Source organism: Pieris rapae, chromosome 4 (assembly GCF_905147795.1).
Source record: "Pieris rapae chromosome 4, ilPieRapa1.1, whole genome shotgun sequence".
NCBI lineage: Eukaryota > Metazoa > Arthropoda > Insecta > Lepidoptera > Pieridae > Pieris > Pieris rapae.
This window is the reverse complement of record NC_059512.1, coordinates 4934582-4955732: the sequence shown is the minus strand read 5'-3', so window position 1 is coordinate 4955732 and position 21151 is coordinate 4934582. Positions and strand designations below refer to the sequence as shown.

General features: G+C 32.3%; 1 protein-coding gene across 6 annotated transcripts in view; it reads right to left on the bottom strand.

Annotated features, from left to right (window-relative positions):
- Positions 1-21151, bottom strand: part of LOC110992743 (protein alan shepard) — a 97997-nt gene that overhangs the window by 41700 nt on the left and 35146 nt on the right. For 2 of the 6 annotated variants that reach the window (XM_045628096.1, XM_045628100.1), the window contains exon 1: positions 8692-8711. The exons of 2 other annotated variants lie outside the window; for them this stretch is intronic. The gene's annotated coding sequence lies outside the window, so the exon portion shown is untranslated. Of the gene's footprint in view, positions 1-8691; positions 8712-21151 lie in introns of those variants that run through there. 2 more of the 6 variants (XM_045628097.1, XM_045628098.1) reach the window with 1 other exon arrangement.

Below are 21151 nucleotides of genomic sequence, written 5' to 3'. Positions count from 1 at the left end.
AGTTTTCTTGTTTTGGAATTAATAAGTTATTTACGGCAAGAATAGAAAATAAGCACATTAATATATAAAGTACTAGTATTTTGTTTGCCATTTCAAGGTAATATTTTACTTTGTAATTACTAGCGGACCTGACAGAAGTCCTGTACACACGTTTTAATACAAAAATATTTAAAAAACCATCCTCGAATCTACTTGAAGACACAAAAATTTTACCAAAATCGTTTCAGGCCTTAAGAGGAGTTTAATTACAAAAACACACAGAGAAGATTTATGTGTAATTATAATTAACGCGGGCGTTCGTTACACTGTTGGACAGACTTGCAGTGCTTGCCATTACTGATCTATTAAAACTTTATTACTTTTTGCCGTAAGTTATGTAATTAAATATGTATAAATTATTTTTCACATAGAAGTGGGCATGACTAATCATATAAATATTTAAATCTGTTTTTAAATTTAGAATACAAATGGCATAGGTACATCTACGGCTTCATCTGTGTGCATATCAACACAAGGTTTATTACAAAGCAATAATAAATAGAATAATAGGAATTTGACCATAGAGTGAGTTAGCACGAAGCGGACAGATGTGCTCAGCGTTCTATGCATACTGATGCCACGGATTATCTATAAACGGATGCATTATGCGGTGAAGATTTCATCTGTATATAAGGCTTTTAAAATGAGAATGAAATTATTCGAGTTCAATATCGTCTTTTGTTTCTGGTTTTAACGGTTTTTAAATTAAGCCCCAGATCCAAAACCTTGGGATCGTTTACGAATTACAAAAAAAAATAAGAGTTACTTTACTTTGCCTAAGTAACATATAAAAAATCGAATGTAAAAGTAATTGTTAAAGGTATCTAAATCCTAATATCATATGATGATCTTAGGGACAAAACTTGGTTTAAACAGCCATATACCAAAACAGAAACATATGATAAAAGCAAACGCAAGACGCCATTTTGATTGAATAAGCGAATGTTCCGGTTTTCATTCGCCATAAAGCTAAATCAAGTTGGCAGAAAAAGTTAGTAGGCGAAAGGAAAACAATTAATCTAACCATTTCCCGCAATTAACGTGGAACGGACACAAATTACTTAAGCATCTGTGGTTAATCAGTACACTGGGTGGCAGGAAACTGACTTTCTCTACTGACACCTAGTCTATTGTGATAAGGTCAATGACCGGATGACGTATCGAATCCTTATTATAATTTGGAACTACTTTTTGTCATTATTGTTTTGATGTGTGAATTGATTTCATTTTTATTACTAACCATCGAAATTAATAAATCATCATCAGTAAATATTTCAAAGTTGTGCACTCTGGATATTATTTACTCTGTTTTTACTCTCTCTATATTAGATACTTGTGATTTCCCTTTTTGCTTTAGTCGTCTGAAGAAGACCGAAGGTGTCATAGATGTCGAAGGTGTAATACCTAAAGGTTATATATTATATACTAGCGGATCCGACAGACGTTGTCCTGTCTACACGTCTTTAATTTCAAAATTTCAATTTTTAATAAGCCATTTTGATGAAAATTATTATTCAAATGTTATGACAATATCTAACGATCCAGCACATGATCACACACGATATAACACAATGATAACAAAACATTTTTTAAATTTCGGGACAGACTAAATTTAAAATTCGAATATTATTTAAAATTTGACACTGCGATGGTAGCGCCGTCTGTCGGATCCAATGTAAAACATTCCAAAATCAACAACAACTAATAAATTGAAAATTAATTAAAAAAACATTGTCCAGCGGACAAAATTGTGAATCTAAACCATTCCCAGATCCCCTTGAACACACACAAAAAAAATTCGTCTAAATCGGTCCAGTCGTTTAGGAGGAGTTCAGTCACATACACACGCACACAAGAAATATATATATTAAGATTAGATTAGGTTCCACAGATACTTTATGAGTAGGTACCGCAGTTTCAGATATATTTTAGTTTTGGTGCTTATAAGCAAAACCTTCTGATAAAGTTGAATTAAATCAACAATCAATAGTAAAAGTACGCTCCGTAGCCCGTCCTAATATTGTGTCAGCTTAATATAGGTACTCTTTACTTTTGAAGACAGTAAAATTAATATACAATCATAAAGAACATTGTGACTCAAAATCGTTTAGCAAATAATTGACCAGGTTAATGTCTCATATTTCTTTTAATAGCGTCGACTTAATTAAAGTTAGTATGGACTTTTATTGCTGTACCTTCGTTCGGTGTAATTAATGTCGATTCGTATACGATAAATCATGACTGGGCATTTCGAAGCAACCGACAACTCTACAGTGTCTACGGTAAAGTAAAATATGGTATGATTTTATCAGTTTTATAAGGATTTATTGGTCTTTGAGTAAAATTATATACGAATTTAATTCGAACATTTATGGCTGCAATAAATCTTTACTTATTAAGGCGAAATGATCCCCTTTGTTTGGGGAGAATGCTACAAAGTAGACAACAAGAATTACCTAAACGTTTAAACTGCACACATTTTATGGCGTATAATTATAATATATTATTACTTAAGGGAAAACATCAAAGCTCAATCATGTGCATTTCAAATTGTAAGTCGTGGTATTATCCACCAACGTCGCTTTAGAAGCATTTCGTTGCTGGATGACGTCATGAGGGTAGTCAATGATATAAGCCTGGCGTTCTATGCCGGATACCCTATGCCCGTTGCTATATGTCAAGCATGTGGGGCACAGGATTCTATGGAACTTTAGGTCACTTCGATAAAAAATAAATAAAATAAATATGTTTATTTTGGAATATGAGATACAGTTATCACTTATTCCACGTCATTAAATTTCTCACAAAATCTCTACTCATCGGCAAAGAAGGCAAGGGTGTAAGACGAGAGAAAAAGCTGGCGTAAAATATTCTCGGTACTCTTTTAAAATAGCAAATCATCAAACAACACTTATTTTCAAACTAATATTGCAAGTTAATTAAAAGTAGTCGCCTGCAATAGACCCAGGCTCGTTTTATCAACAAGATAATCGTCAACTTTGTGGCTAATTGGGTCATTTTAGACCTTAAGGTTTTCGAAAAATAAAAAATAACCAAACCTATAGAAATTTACACGGCCATATAGATTTATGCCATTCCTACATTATATTCAGCTACACAGATCTATGTAAGCCGGATTTTGAGCACCAGCTTTTGTGTTCGATATGCTTTGAGCATTCAGACTGTGCTCAAAAGAGTCGTGCGTATTCAAAGGCTTAAGTTGTTCCGTGAAACAGTTCATTCGCACTTGTTTATAAATACAAGAATTCCAAACACGGTAAGGAAAACATAATTCATTAAACAATGTCATTCAGAACGAGTATTATGTCAGGTTCATCCCGGTTCGCGTGAGGCATTAGCGATCCGGTAAGTAATCGTATACGGTATTAAAATATTAATTATAATCCTGTGGCAACCCTAAATAGTTGACCTCAGATTGCATCCGTTTCTTTGATCATTTATATTTCATAGACGATTAGGTCATCCACGTTTTATGTCTGAGACATGTCAATGATTTTTGGACAATCTTGTTTCCTCACTTTTATTATATAATAGGTAAACGAGCCTGCCGGATCTCCAAAAAGGGCAGTCATCGCAGCCCATAGACACCAATTTTTAGTGGATGCGTTGCCTCAAATTTTAAAAAGTTGGAGGTTGTATCACTCAGGAAAGATCCCCACTGGGAGTCGATTCTACAGTTCGCTAGTTCGCAAAAGAAAATGCCTTGTGAAACGAACTGTGGAAGATTTCCAGCCATCAAGGAGATGTGTGCCATCAAACGATGCAGGAGGGATATATATAGTACAAATTACAGAAAACGCAATGAGAAGCAATGCCTCTGCGTAGAGAGAGAGATTCAAGCCGATAAGTAAGACATTGGACATTGACAATTCGACAAGCCCTTCGCTGAATATGGTCAATGATTTGTTTTCCATCACCGTATGAGCCAGTGTAAGATGCGCATAAAGATACAAAGTCCATTGGTGCACAGCCAGGGTGCGATACGACGATCTCCGGGATGAGAGACGCTGAAGCCACTAAGAAAAAAAGAATTGTGTAAAACAAATGAACATCTAAGTTCGTAAGAATGAATGTCTGACCTTTGGTAGGTATTGTAAAGTAGTAAGATGGCTAAACCTATACGTAGAGAATTAGGTGCGACTCTAAACTCTCTCTCTCTCTGTCAAACGTTCCCGACATCTTGGGAGATTTATTACTGTCTGATAATTTCTGGAGAATTTGAAGCAAGCGGTGTCTCTGAATATTCATTAACTCGGCCACTGTTTACTAAACATCTGGATAACTTATCCTCACTTCCAATTTAATTTATACAAATGTAAGTATAATTTAACTTGATTAAGATATCAGAAGTCACAGCTTGATTAAAATTATATTTGGAAACTAAATAATGTTATAAAGTTTAAATAATTATAAGTTTAAATACAATAATACATAACGATAATCCGTAAAAAAGTGTTTTTCTTTAAATGTGTAAAAGTTATGTTAATAAAAGACAATATTGAATTTATATGATTATATATTTTGTTAGATTATAAGCGAAATAATTAATTAAAAATTACCAATGCTACACTATAGAATTTGGCTTTGGCTATTTAAAAAACCTATACAATGATTTTTGTTGGATGTATTAATAGTAGTCAATGGTAAAACATATGACATTTTGAAAGATAAAAGAGATGATGATCTGCTCCCATAAATAAAAAGACAAAATAAAGCAATAAATGTTTCAAAAACATAAGAACGACGAACATTGTCGCGTTTGTCACAGTTTCAAAAGCCAATCGAACTTCAAATTCAAAAATGTAAACAAGACAAATTTAAGACTGTATATAGCAGAAAACATAAATTTTAGTAGCGTGCCTCAGTTATTTTACGCCACATTTTAAATTTCTCTTTGTACTCGTAATGCCTTATTTGTACCGCTGAAATTAATTTTAACCCGCAGACATAAATTACACTCGCTTCTAATAAGAATTCTTTCTTTACGTTAATTATTTTTTGGACTGCCGAGTTTACATCTAATTTCAATGTGATGTGATCCGTAATATTAACAATATGATGCTGTTGAGGTTCTTTATTTGTTTGCTAAACAGCTCAGGTTTTAAATAAATATTTTAATTCGAACTACTGGTCAGTCGAGGATAATATAACAAGGTTACCGAATTATCGTTGGTAAAAGTCTTAAATCTAATGGAACTTGATATAATATATATATTTAGGTAGAATCTTAAACTATTGTTAATTAAAAAGTGATAGCTGTAGTACAGCTATCACTTTTTAATTAAATTTTTAAAGAGCTCAATTGTATAGTTTACTGTCACTTATCAAAGATAATTCAAAAAGTAAGATATTTATAAAAATCCCAGTGTTTAATGTTTATATTCCGGAAACATAAAACTATTTACCACAGGGATCATTGCAGTTCCAGTTGACTTGTTGAAACACCCAACGAAACCGCAGCCCGATTTAAAATTTTAAGTGCGGTTTGGAGACCTCTCAGACGACATTCACATTAATATTTGAGTGTGTTTGTCTGTTACCTTTTACCAGCTTGTCTTAAATAAAATACATGTATTGACTTCAAAAGGAATTTTTCGTTCACACAATCAACATAAGTTTGTTTACGGGTTAGTTTTGCATTGGTCTCTTGAAGTCTAAATAACAAGCCATGTTTCTAATGAAAAATAATGTCATAATTTACCAAACACCGAGACATAATGTATAAATAACATTCGCTACCCGACCCCGCTAACTGTTTATTATGAGGCCTAGACACTTTAGAGCCTATAAATTTTACGCGTGTTCACAATAGCGCTATAAAATGTTGCAATAATTCTAAATCCGTTGTTTTTTCTTTTAAAGGGAATATTTTATAGCAATCCGACTTAAGGTTGCGAAATTGCTTTTATAACAGTTGAGCGCGTGCGAGAAATGTTCGGCCCGTTTGAAATGGTGCAAGGACTGAGGTTCGTTGCACAGTATATGGGAAGTTACTTTTTCTCTTATTAAAAAATGTAGGAAATCGTGTTAATGTTAATATAATATCTTTCATAACCTAATAAAGACAGGCACTGATAATTATTTCTCACACTTTTCTATCGCACAACAAATTCCAACAGTGGCTCGAACTAGAATCATTAGATTTACTTAGTAATTACTTTTGTTAGCGAAGTTGTACAGAATGTTTTAAATCTAAAATTAAAATTTCAGCAGTTTTCCCGTTAATTCGTTATAAGTATGAACTCTTTACCTATTTGTAATACCGCAAAGCAACAGAATTGTTTATTCGTGTGATGCTGATACAAATTTCCGCCCGGTTGACTATACATACGTTCATTCCGTAATTATTACATCCTGATTCCGTCTGGAATCCCCCTCTGGATGAGCGGTGACGCTTCCCCATCTTTTGTATTACTTCATTATGTTTGTGTTTATCTTTATGATATGCGAAGGGATACGATTAAATTAATACCGTGGAACTGTGAACGATTAGATGGAATATATTTTTTGTTACGTTAAGAAGAATCAATGAAACGCACCAATAAATACCGGCGTTCATTTGTTACGATTCAATGCTATTGTTGTCTTATAAAGTCTCGCAGTGACATATAAACTACATATTATATATGTGATTAAAATTACGCGGCGCATCGCGGCATCAATAAAAAAATCAGTGGCCCTGTAACTTTTTTAGGGGATTTGGCAATCTAATGGGCAAGTAGGTGATGAGCCTCATATGCCTGACACACGCCGTTAACTTTTTGGGTCTAAGACAATCCGGTTTCCTCATGAATCTGTCCTTCACAGTTCGAATGTTAAATGCGCAGATAGAAAGTCCATTAGTTCACTGCAGGGCATCGAACCTACGACCTCAGGGATGAGAGTCGCCACTAGACCAACTACTATTAGGGCGGCATCTAGTGAAATAAATAATATATCAGAGTTGGCCCGTAATTCCTTATCTGAGCTACATTTGGGCACACGAATCTTCTAGAGTGTTAATTATGTCTGATGATAATTATACCTGGCAGAATAATTGTTACTAAAGAATAAATCATAGTATAAGAAGTGGATATAATTGCAAAATACATGTCTAATAGTATTTAGTTTTGGTATAAGTATGCGGAATAGTAAAATCTAAGTCAAATAACTCTGGTTCCTATAAAGAAAGCAATACATTAAGTAAGCAGTTACTTTGATGAGACGCAAGGCTGACTTCAATTACTACCAGCGCAATACTTGACGTCGTAAATCTTGAGGAAACAAACATAATACATTCCAACTGTACGCACGCCATTCTGATGACGTCATAGACACATCAACTTTACAAATAATGCAGTGTTTATTATCTGTCATTTTTAATCTGTAAAACATTGTTCAGACACAGAAGTTTGATCACCTATATTATCAGAAGCACCTAAAAGAGATACGACCTCCAAAAATTCTAAATTCGAGCGTACTTCCTTAAAGGCCGGCAACGCACCTACTAAAAATAGGTGTCCATGGGCTGCGACGACTGCCTTTTTGGGCGTCCCGCAGGCTCGTTTGCCCCCCTATTATATATAAAAAAAGGTGTACCAATATTTTTATTTGTTGCGTTGTTTTTCTCGTATGTTTTTTTCTGTTGTTGTTTAAGATTAAACAGTTTCTAACGTCTTTGTTTACGTACAGAACGATTAAGTATTAAACAGTAAGTCAAGTTTAAAAGTTTTAAGTGGAATGTGTAGTGTGTAAAGGCCCTAGAGAGCGGGCGTGCAGAACCGTGAGATAAGCGCACTTAACTCGTTTGAAAGGAGGAAAACGTATAAAATACGAAAATTATATATTTTAGTTTAATATTTTATTATAACATCTACACTAATATTATAATGAGGAAAGGTTTAAATGTTTGCATTCAGTTCCAGACAACTAGATCATACGCAAAACTCTTTTAGAATCTTTTAAAAATATATCTTTCTTTTAAAAAATATACAAATATAAATATACTTATATCCAGCCTTCTGTAGCTAGTACAAAATAATGTTAGGAACGAGATGTTTTATATATAAATCGCGAGGAAAATATTTTAAAATAATTTAGTTAAAAATTATACTATATTACACGTAATTACGTAGCAATATTGAGTAAATAAATAGAAATTATAATAAACTAGTGGACCCCTAGTGGACTGGAGTGGAACAGACGTTGTCCTGCTAACATGATATTTTATGCGATTAGGATATAAAACAAAGTATGGAAGTACTGACTGCAGCGCCACCTACCGGGCTGATGTGTGAATTTAAACCATCCAAAACGCACACAAAAATAGAAGTTCAAGAGGAATTCAGTGACATACACTACACGTAGAGTAGAATTACATGTAAATGGATAGGATGTTTAAGTTATGTCAAACTGCAGACGGTGAGCAATTGATTGAAATCGGTTAAGTAGTTTAGGATTAGCGGACAAACAACGTGACGCGTAATTTATATATAATTAATGCTTAAAAATATATTCCATATCAAATGGTTGCAACGATATTTTTGAAGCTGTTTTATAGTGATCGAATGACGAATATTTTCATATCAAAGTATAAACTAATAAATTACACTAGAATGTCATGTAGTTAATAAATACGCTAATTATACTTACACTAATAAGCTTACTAATTATTTTTTTAGGCTTCACTTCACTCTTCGTACTTAGTAACGTACCTGTAACAAACACATTATAAGTTATAGTCATATCTAAGTGTACATAAAAACATTTAATTTTTATTTAACAGGTTTGTAGACTGGTCTGACTTTACTCTTCCTACTTGCAAGGATTGGCTTAAAATAGATGCTGATAGTGCAGCGTAGACAAAAATCAATTTATAAACATTTAGGGAGAACTTTTGATAATTATCTAAACTGCCCTAATGGTCAGGCAGACACCACACAATAATCTACTATAAAATGGCATTAAAGTAGATTCGTGTGATGAACTTTTACCAAAATTGTATAACCTGTGTGGGGTTCAAGACGTGGCATCATTTTCGTAAACATTTTCACAGATCGGTTTTGTATTATGTTTATATCACGACTTATATGTCTGGAAATAAGAATGTCGCTTAACAAGAACATTTTTCAAATTTATTCATAACACAAATTGTTATTAAATGATAATTTTATCAAATGTTAAATCTCATGTTGAATTGAGCAATAAAATCGTTAAAAAACTCTTCCCTGTCAGCGTTTTATATGATAATTGATCATAAATGCCAGCCTTATCAGATTGCATTACGCTCCTAAAAGACATTAAAATATTTCTTACAAGTTTGGCGCAAAACTTATTTAATGAAGCTTAATATTGTTATGAAAATATACTGGAATAAAAACTTCTGACCATAATTATTGCTGTTGTATATAACAACCAGTTACGTTTCATAAATGTGTATAATAAGTTTAAAGTACTATTTTTTGTAACCAAATCGGAGGCAGCATATCTTTATTTTTTTTTACTCTCTGCGACCAAGAACTCCTACATAATATGTACATTGTATTGGACTTTATACGGAAAATGGAAATGTCAATGCACTAAATAGTAATTTATTTATATCCAACACCCAATACAGTATTTACAATATTACGAAAATAAGACAACTGTTTTTATTATTATTTATTATTATTTACATCTCTATTTTACCACAGACTAGGTTTTTATTCGTTTAGGAACATACACCTTACGTCATTCTTCATACAATCCAATTACTGCCTTCTTGACATCTTACATGCATTTGTTTTCTTATTCCTACGTAAACTTTTTCAAAGAATTAGTAAATGAACTGTCAATATTCGTATAGAGCGAGAGATGTATAATGTAAATCCACAATAAATCAAAATATAAAGAAGTTCTTAATTTTTATCTGTCCTGACTAGTCCATTAAATGTCTACATATTTAAGCCGTATACCCTATATTATAATATTTGCGTCACGTGTTGTTTTTATAAGGACATCACAATTTGCCTTGAGCACCTTTGGCGTACACAAAGCGAATATGTTAAATAGCAAATTTGCAATTATGATTATCGCCCACTGAGGGACCCTATTGTTTCATTAAATATATGAACAGGCGTGACTTTCGCAATCATGGATAAATGCTAAATATACAATTATGACTGCACTGACATCATTAATGTGAACTTGTTGACGTCATTAGTATAAAATGGAGCTCCTAAATGATTATAATTATTTATTGCACGAGCGATTCATTGACGCTTGTGTATTTCCAATCTCAGAAATAATCTATGGGATAAAACGCTTGAAATTGAGGCTTGATAAATATAAATCTAATAAATCTAAATGTAACTATAGAGTAGAAAATTCAACTACGCGAGATTTTAGGAGCTACACTACAATATTATTAATAATAACTGTTTTATAGCAAATTGTCACGAAATGCTTCATTAGTATATTAATATTGAAAATATATTTCTTAACTCATTAAATGCAAAAGCTGTCATTTCCTTTGTAACTTTGCCAAAACACTTCTCTCGAAATATGCAATTATAATAAAATTTTGATAAAGTTATAAGGGCTGTCAAAGACAATTCATTAAACGTATCTTAAGATCTCAACGAATATTTAAAGTTTAAGGAAAGTTTGCGGGCATTTCAAAGTTGCCAGATAGAAAGTTTCTGTGTTTCAAGCCTGGAATGTAATAAGTTACAGGTGTTCTTAACTTTATTAGATTTCTCACATTCCCTTTTTGATGGGCGCAATGTGGATTTTTCGTTAATTTGTTCGCCTTTAGACATGATGGTATTTATTCTTAGTCACTTAAACTGCCGAAGTTTAGGATGATAGGTCAGCTGTGTAAGCTCCAAGATGTTCTAAAGTTGAAAAGTACCTAAATCATTCCTTTACATGTAAAGCTAGTTAAATAGATAAAAGAAGGTTAATTATTAAATATCGACTGTGAATATAAGCCGAGTGGTTATAGGAATGATTATCTAAGATTCCTAATTATAAAACATCGACATCGATCTAGGAAAAGTCAGTCAGTCATAAAGTCTTGAAAATCTTAATATATATAAATCTCATGTCACGTTGTTTGTCCGCGATGGACTCCTAAACTACCGAACCAGTTTGATCTAACTTAAGAGATAGGATAGCTTACATCTCAATTTATACCCGCAATTTTTTTATTGCAAAAATTTGTTTATTATTTGAAACAATTTTAACTGATGGCGCTGTGTTAAAAGTACCTACGTTTCACATAAGCTATCTACCTTTCATATAAGTTCACCTACCGTTTCCCTTGAATAGTTTACTACTATGTAATATAACAACCAAACCTTATCCACAGCAACGCTTAGCCGAGTCTGCTAGTATACTATAAACTTATAACTAAATTATTTATTTCGTCATAGGTGCTATGTGAAAATTTTTTCGTTAATTTCTTTGAGAGTAACGGTACTAGTGTTTTCGCCTAGCGGCATTCATGACATTAAAATTAATTACGTTGGGTCAATGAACTTGTGTTAGCTTCCTAAAAAGTTTTCTATATGAAAATTGAGGCTCGCAAGATATATCCTATAAAAGATAGATAACTTTTCAAGATGCACGTCGGTACTAAAAATGCACCACTAATAGTGAGTAATAATAAGAAATAATAATAAAGTTCTGTTATTATGCTGTTAATTCAATTAAATTATTGACTCCAATAATATAACGGGCATTGGAACCACCTACCTAAACTACCAAAATATTTCAAGAATTTATTTTGACGACACATCCCACTAACTACGTCCTTGCTGATATTCTCAAGTCGAGACATATAGTAAATATATTTTGGGCATTATCCTCAAGTATTTTTTTAATTGACGCAATTTATACGTATACTTTACATCGAGTACTTAGGTCAAGCCTAGATTTCTATTTCCAATGCTAATAACCGTTGAGCCAGACAGCTCAATTTCAAATTTAGAAGGTCAAACGATTTCACTGCAAAAACTGGTACAGCTGTGTCAGTGTGCCGTGGTCCGATGCTGAAAGGAAAAGTAAACGGAGTCATTGACACATGCAAATTCGTGGTCAATGAACTCTCAGTCATTGACTGTCGAAAGTAAGCCCACGGCTAATTGTAGGGCTGTCGAAATTACTTATTAGATGTTTCATATAGTATCACTTGTAGTGGGGAAATTAAAAGCTTTTTTATTTTGTGTTTCGAAGATTGGTAATTAAAATCGACAGTAATGGTTTGACATTGTTCATCGTTTATTCATTGTTTTCCATTTATATTACAGTATTCACCAGGTTTTTCCTATTCACCTGTGTGTTCACAAGAGTTTATAACAAGATTGTTAATATGTAACTTATTATTAAAAAATAATTTTAGAAAAATCGTATTGTCTGTTAACAGATATATGTATAAAAATACTTGAGTTTCATAAGAGCTTTTTCAATCCTAATTTATTATTTTATAATATTCTGAACATTAATCATTATAAAAAAGAAAAACAAAAATTATACGTCAAAGTTGGTATCGAGTCATCTATAATCGAAAGTTACGGCAGACACGCCGTACAAATAAATAAAACCTTGCAATCGTAGACGTGATTTGATCTCAATCGAAAAACAACCCTAATACATTGCGTTAAGATTTATTTTCATACAAAACCACATGCAAGGTGCGTCTGGACGGTTTTATTATTAGCATTGTGAATTTCACGAGACGAGACATGCCCAAATACGAATCGACAATATGCAAATGCGTATTAATATATTTGCCAAGGCGTAGCTTTCACCAGTGACTTTTAACAAAATCGATATTCGAATATCAATAATGTCACACAAAATGCAAGTCCAGTTAAGGTTTTGAAAATGAGGTTTTCTCTCTGACGCTGTTTACAACATACTAATTAAGGTATTTAAATAATACTGTTTGAATAATATATAATAATCAATAAATTGTACTAAAGTTTGAAATGCCTCAATTTTTGCCACCGATACGTCAATATATTCAGATATGTATGGAGTGAAATATCTTACGAATATTCTTAGTTTTAATAGCAATTCGTAAATTTCAGCAAAGGCCGAATAACGTAATGTATACTTAACTCACATAATAGACGCCCGCTGTGATAAGATGGCCTTGACGGACGTACGTAAAAACTGTCTCATACGACCTAAATATGAGGAAATTATATTTACAATTAGATAGGGCTGGCATATACGTATATACCTAGATATTTATCAGGAATAGGATTGGATTAGACTGTTAAGGTTAAATATATAAAACTAGTGGCTGAGTTTGATCCCCGTATGACCAATACGTTTTTGACGTGAGCCATATTTAGCGCCAAAAGTGAATTCGACGCTAAGTCTAAACAGTCTATAGATAGATTGTTGGTAAATCTATTGTCGTTGAGGTGCGGCTTTTCCACAATAAGACAAAAATCCATTTTGCGTAAAGGATTTCAGATTATGACTGATTGGCCTATTCGTGGCCCGCAACGCACCTAAAATGGGTGTCTATGGGCTGCCATTACAGTACATTAGGGCGTCTTGTAGGCTCGTTCCCCCCCCCCCATAGTGAAAGAAAAATTAAATCACATAAAGAAATCTTTTTTTATTTAATAAAAATACAGGTTTTTGTGGTTGTTAAATGTGTCGTACATTGTCTGATTGTTATTTATTAATTGTCAAGTAATAGTAATATTTTTATAATTTAGTAACGTTGTCAACAACCCTATTCTAGGCTAGTGTTAAACTAATCTATCATAAGTGTGATGTCATCTAGTATGAAGGCCAGTCGTATTGCAAACTTAGTATTATTGACTCATAACCGACATTACGAAAAGTGTCTAGACTGACAGTTCGACGTTCCGAATTTAAATATTCAAAATTGGATTATGATATGAATTAATTAAGCGGAAGAATTTAATTAAACTTTGCCAATAAATCGTTGATCGTATTAAACTAGTGCCTTTTAATTATTAAAAAATGTAACATACTTTAAATATTTTGTACAATCGAACGAGAGAATACGTGCTAAGCAAACCCCGATAACAACATAATCAAGTAAATCTTAATAACACCAGACACAAATCAAAATTATGAAGTTTCAATTTTCTATTCGGGGTTTAAAATCTACATTATGATTAAAGCATTTCCGGTGAATTTTTTACGTCTCCATGCATATTTTGTGACCACCGACAAAGTTAATCTCATAATCGCATTAGGACCCAGCATCACTATGCACATAAATGAATTTAATATAACATGAGGTATTCGAAATTTCAAAAAAAGTTTAGGCGAGGAGAATATAAGGATTTTTAATTTTTATTCTGTGCATACTTGATGTTTTTATATGAAAACTATACTATTACTATTCTGTATTTATATGAGAGAGAGGGGTTTGACTTAACATTAGCTTTAGCATTAGCCCACATACCGTTTGTCCCTGTTCTATAAAATATAATAATAATTTTAATTTTTTTAAATTACCTGATAACGTCGTTTATAATCTGACTGTAGCAGATTTGATTCCTAATATTTTATAAAATAATATAATTCCTGTACACAGGAAAGTGTTGAATTAATAATAAATGGTGGACTTACGCATACACCAAAAATATCTAACTTTTTCAAATACGTAGACGATATAGAGAATACAAATACAAATAAAAGAATCATCTAATACATCGCACAAGTACTTAATACGTATTGTTTATTTGTCTCGTAGACGGGTGCGGCGTACGTAGCATGGCCGATGGCCGCATTCCATTTATTTGAAAGCAATACGGTATCCGCGATCCGACTGCAAAAATTAACATTACTCCACACGCTAATATGCGTCTTATTTATATATGCATAACGGTCACTGGACAAACTATTAATTAATCGTAGAAATTCTCTATTTGTTTTGGCGGTACGGATGCGTTTTCTCTAGAAACATGATATATTAATTTAGTTTTTTACGTGTTGGAATCGTTATACCATATCTTGCATATCTCTATTGAATATTGAAGCTATAGTAATGTGATTAAATTTATTATACTATTTAAATTAGTAATGAAGGAAGTAACAAGTGGATTACAGTCTTTGTTAAACACTTGACGATACTGCGAAAATTTATAATCTTAATATATATAAATCTCCTGTCACCATGTTTGTCCGCGATGGACTTCTAAACTACTTAACCGATTTAAAATTAAATTGGCACACCGTGAGCAGCCAACTAGCCATAGCTTAGATCTTTAATTATAGTCGCAATTTTATTTTATAGCAAATTATTTGTCTATAATTAATTGACAGTCAACATTATCTGTTAACTCCAAAAGATTCTAACAGATGTAGATACTTTTCGACTGAATTGAGTAAGTAATCAATAGATGGCACTGCTATGGTAAACCGACAAACGTGTCATATAAGCTACAATTCAATATCATGATTACCACGTGTTATTGAGGCTAGAGTATAAATTAAATTTATTTTATGAAACGAAGGAGAAACGAAGTTCGCGGGGGTAGCTAGTATACTATATAAATTGTTTATAGGAATGTAGTGGGATGGTTCCACTGCACTTTTATTCAATTAGGTAGTATTATGACCTTCTAAGTTGCATAAATGCCGCTCGTACGTTACGTAAACAGAATACAGGTACGATATGATGAAATCTAAATCTCACGCCGCATAAGATTGCACCTGCATATACAAGCTAGCTTTAGAATTGTTAATCGTCTATTACGACAAAAGCCTAATAATCAACCAAACCGTTATAATAAATTTCTTAAGTCAATTAAATGCGATTAGTATTAAAATCTTGTCAATTAAAAGCGAACTAGACGAATTAATCAGAGCGTTGGGAAAGCAGAAAAATCATCGGAGTTGCTAAAGCACAAATGGCCCCAAGCCAGACACCAGATTGGCTTTTTGTTCGTCTGGCTCACAGGTGTCTGACGATTCTGCAATATTTTTATTTTCAGTGTACAAGCGAAAACTAGTGTCGGCGTTTTAGTATCCTACCGTTGATTTTATTCCTCGTTTACGCATTCTAAATTTAAAGTAGTAAGCGTAAACGAACAAAGATACTCAGAGTCGGTCATTAAGAGTCAACGGGCTTCCGTGTAACTTTTTTTATGTATATATATATATATATATATATATATATATATATATATATATAGAAACCCTTGCAGTCCTTAATATAAAACTATATTATAAATAAGATTTAAATTTGCTATTCTTTTAAACTGATGTAAGTATTGTACATAAAAAATAAAATATTTATAGCATAAATTAACAGATATTCAAACAGATATCATAGATAGATAGATTCAGATATTTTATATTAAACGTTCTGTATTCTCATATTTCAATGGATGAGGACAATTTGGATGGGTTACTTGTTAATAAACATTTAATATTTAATTGATTATCCTTAGCAGCATTGATTCTGGGTAAAAATGCTCTGGGCAATGTCGATGATGTCATGCTTAAAGGAAAAGGACGCAAACTCTATAGGTTACCTGATTTTCTGAGAAGACTCAAAGGCATCAAGCTAAAAACAACGTACAGGGCAATTGAATGTCGCTTTGAAGTTGTTAAAGACATTTATTGTTATGACTTATGTCTTGACAATTTATGATAATTCACAAGAAATTATTAGCTGTAGCCGTAGAATACATTTCACCAAAACTTAACAAAGATCGTCGCATTTTTTTAAATAATAATTCTTTATTTAAAGTTTGTTTCACAGGAAAAACTTGTATCTAATTACGCTAGTTATATAAACAAAATTAGTCAGGTTTATCTGACGCGGAACTAGGTGTGAACCTGTATTTCAGCATACAGCGCCTAACGGCTAACCCCTTAAAGATATTAGACAAATCTCTAGCATCAAGTACTTGACTCATTGGCGAAATTTATATGTTATAATTTACAATCAAATATTATATTTATAATTTACAATCAAATATTTATTTTTATAATACAACTTAATATTATTACAGTTTATATTAGTTTTATAAAAATTCTTCGTTAATTCTGATTAAAATCGAGTTCTCGAACGAAGTCTTCGAAAAAGTTTGATCCAAAGAACAAACAACTATGTTTAATAAGTTACACTACCAAACACGCTAATTATCGACTAAATTGCGAATATTAATACTTAACGTTGTAGTACAAATTAAAGTAAATATTACAAAGTATTTTAAGATAAATAAAACGAGTTTCACGTAAACTATGCAATGTGAATGAGGGTCACCAGTTTTGTGGGACAAATGTAATGAGAGAATGTATTGATTTAACAGCCCTTGCTGATGGCTTTCCGTGAGATTAATGGTGGTTCCCAGACGTGCGTGCGCGCAGGGCGACCACAGAGCTAACGACAGAGGTTTCTATTTAATTTTATGGTAGCCAATAGACAATAAGAAATGGAATGTGAGAACATCTTGTGTAAATTGTGTATTTCGGTATAGGATTGTAAAATATATACACTTTTTGCTTACGCTTCTATTATGCTTGAACGAAATTAATGTTTTAAATCTACTACATCTCAGTATTAGTTTAAAGATTATACAACTATATTCAAATAATATATTTTATGTTTGAATATTAATATATTTAATGATAGTTAACTTGATTCCGTTAATTATTTGCCTTCAATATTTTTGGTTACGTTGTATACTTGGTTACCATGGCAACGCCTGACGAAAATGTGCAACCGTTTCTATGGCAACCAACATTCCATTTGTAAAACGAAGTACTGTGGTGATTGGGTGCCGTTACGTTGCGGTCGGCTCGCCCCAGGCTAGCGGCTACTACGGAACTATCATACATTGCGCTTGCGCATACTGTGTGTATAGACAGTACTAATGTTACCGAATACTAAACAAGCCTATGTTAGTTAATATTAGCTTTGTATACTATAAAATTAACCGTTCGGCTATTAATTTTACCAAGTGTACATGGTTAATGTATATACGTTTAATAAGATAACGCTTAAGTTTTTACAACGACTTTATGATTACCCGGCTATGTCCGAAGAAAAAATATTGTTTCGGGATTCGAACCTATAGGTCCTTAAACAATACCAAAACTGCTCTCATAATAAGGCATTTTATACCAATAACATACTGGTTTTAAACGAGTGTCATGGCTTACCACATAAAGAAGCACAAAATTCAAAAAAAATAAATTTTGTTTTACGTAAATAACTCAGAAATTATATGTAATTTAAAGCAATAAATTTTTATGTTACAACATTTTTCTATAATTAAGACCTTAACGTTTATTTAAAGTTTCCGTATACACATTCTTTTGTAAGGCGACGAACCGGGTGTGCAATAAATTATTCATAATCTCATATAAATAAATATTAACTTATTTACTAGACTAATTCTATATTTAAAAAAAATCTCCTCTTCGTTGGACGGTATTTAACCTAGTAAGGCAAATCGTTAATGATACAAAAGAGGTAAGATCATTAACAAAACCTAGCGTTGGACCTTATGAACCTTCAGTATAAAGTGAAATACAAAACTGCGTTGAGAACAAGCCGAGGTTTGGGTTCACAGAAGACGATTTGCGCTTGCCACGGGAAAAACTGCAATTAGGGCCTAGCTAAGCTCGCTAAAACAGATTGCATTAAAAAAATGGGTTGAGAAATTTCTCTTTCATTCATTCAATTCAAACAATATATAAAGTATTAGGTAAAATTTTGACCTAAAAATTTCTGTGGTATTAACTAGTCAAGCCTGGTATATTGAAAATAATTATAAACGATACAAAAGGTATATATGTTTGTTCCATAATGATGCGTTGGCATTAACTGTATTTAATACGCAGTAGGATATCAAAAACATTGAATTTTAATCATAACGGTTATAAAAAATATCTGTTTATTTATCACTTTTGTATATATGGAAAATAATCTATATATGTTGGTATCCTTATTTATACATAACACCCATAAGGTTCAGCGCGATAATTCCCCATATATTATCTGATTAACTCACAAAAACGATATTATTAATATTATCAATAGTTTTATCATTTTGCTGTTTTGTGTCGTTGATATGATTTTGTATTGAGTTCAAACTAGTCTTAAACCACATCTCGCAGCTACTAATTTCTTGACGGGCAAAAGGAAACCATTGCTAACTAACCATTGTAAGTAATATCTTTGAAAAAGTAATATCCGTGCTTTGATAGTGAATCTCTGCTTAGTATCTGTAGCTGTCAACCAAGAGAACATTAGAATACAATAGCTCTTCCCCTTTTAATTTTTAATATTACTCAGCTTTTTATTTTTAATAAGCCACAATTATAACATAATGGAAATCGTCAAGTCGTAAAAAGTAATTGAGATATTGTGATGTCAATAGAATTCAATCAGTTTAAAAATCATAATTCTTGTTTGTACCCGTATGGGGCGGATAATGCGTTTAATTGCTCATTATGAACCCCATTGACCACTGATTATGGAGATTCAATTCTAATTCAAAATCCTGATTTTGCTGGCTCCCTAAAGACATTTTATTATTCTTTTAATGATACTATTAACACTTGTAAAGAACCAAAGATAAAACTATAGCGTACATAGAAACTTTTGTAACTGTCTACCGTAATATTTTAACACTTTTTTTGAGCATAACATTGCTTACAATGCCTTAATGCTATTGAAATTGCATCTATAAATAATGCATGATAGATAACAGTATGATACGCATGAAATCGTCGAAGGGAGTTCATAAAAATCTGTGTCCATTAATGAATATTCGTGCTTATTAACTGTAAGTGGCCATAATTGGCAGTAATGTGGAATGACGATTGACATTGTCTATGGATATTCAATTTTGAGCGTTCTGTGAATTATCAATGAAGCGCTTCAATGTTTTCGTTAATGTCATCCAGCTTCGGAACTATAGTTTACAAGTCGTATAGTTTGTAATAAACTATAATAGAAACTGTATTAGCTTGTCTTGTCTGATAATGCGCGCCAAAATATGCGTATACATATAAAAGATATTCTTGATACAGTTGTCGCTAATTTTTTACACGGTATATAGCTTTATAACTACTGTAAGTTAAAATACATCTGCGATTTCGTTAAATATATTTTATCTTTTTTGTTTGTAGCACACAAACAAAAAAGATTGCTTCGAATTCAGCGTTCAGAAAATCCAAATCTTTTGAAACTATACATATATAACTGTGTATTCTCAAGATATGCAGTTATTAAATTGTCTTAGCAAAAACAGGCGTTTGAAACGAGGCGGTTCGAATGACAAATATACAATACCATAATTGGTCTGATATAGGTGGTCCAGCTTCCAAGAACTGTCGATCAAAGGATACCGATTTTATTAGTTATCAATTCTCGAACTCTAACTTATAAACGCGTAGTAAGCTTAAAACATTGTTTTTCTTACTGCTGTAGGTATATGTTGCCCGATACAAAATTTCTTTTAAAATTTTCATGATTTTAACACTCCACAAATCTTGCCGTATGGAATCTGGTCTGAAATGTTTCAGCATAGTGGAATAACTGTTTCAAAAGTTCATTATCCAAATTGCTTAACGAAGACCCTAAATATGAAATAGAAACAAAGTATATATGCCGTTTCAAATTATATTTATAAGTTCTAAAACAACGTGTACGCATAAAATTATACAAGACTATGACATCATTTTATCTAGCAAAGTTATTATATATAAATAAAAATATATACAAACAGGCTAACCGACGTCCACCTCTTAGTGTGATAGGTTATACAAAAACGGTAACATTCTTATGTTATTACAACAAACAAAGCTTGAAACATACATCACAATGTTTCCAATACTATTTTTAGCTACAAATATGATTTAAGGTGAGTTGAATACCTGTCTGAACAGTCTCAATCAGCGGTGTATTTATTTTTCTAAACGCGGACTAGGTTTGTTAGCTCCCTGTGAAAGCAATTTATACTGTCTAGACTTGATAGTTGATATATTAGCTATTCCGCAGGCGACTGCATCGCTCCCTACACGGTCGAGTAATGTACGAAATATGCCCCCGTATTTAATTTGTTCATATTTTTTTAACTGAGCCTTTTTACTAATGTTATTTGTAACATTC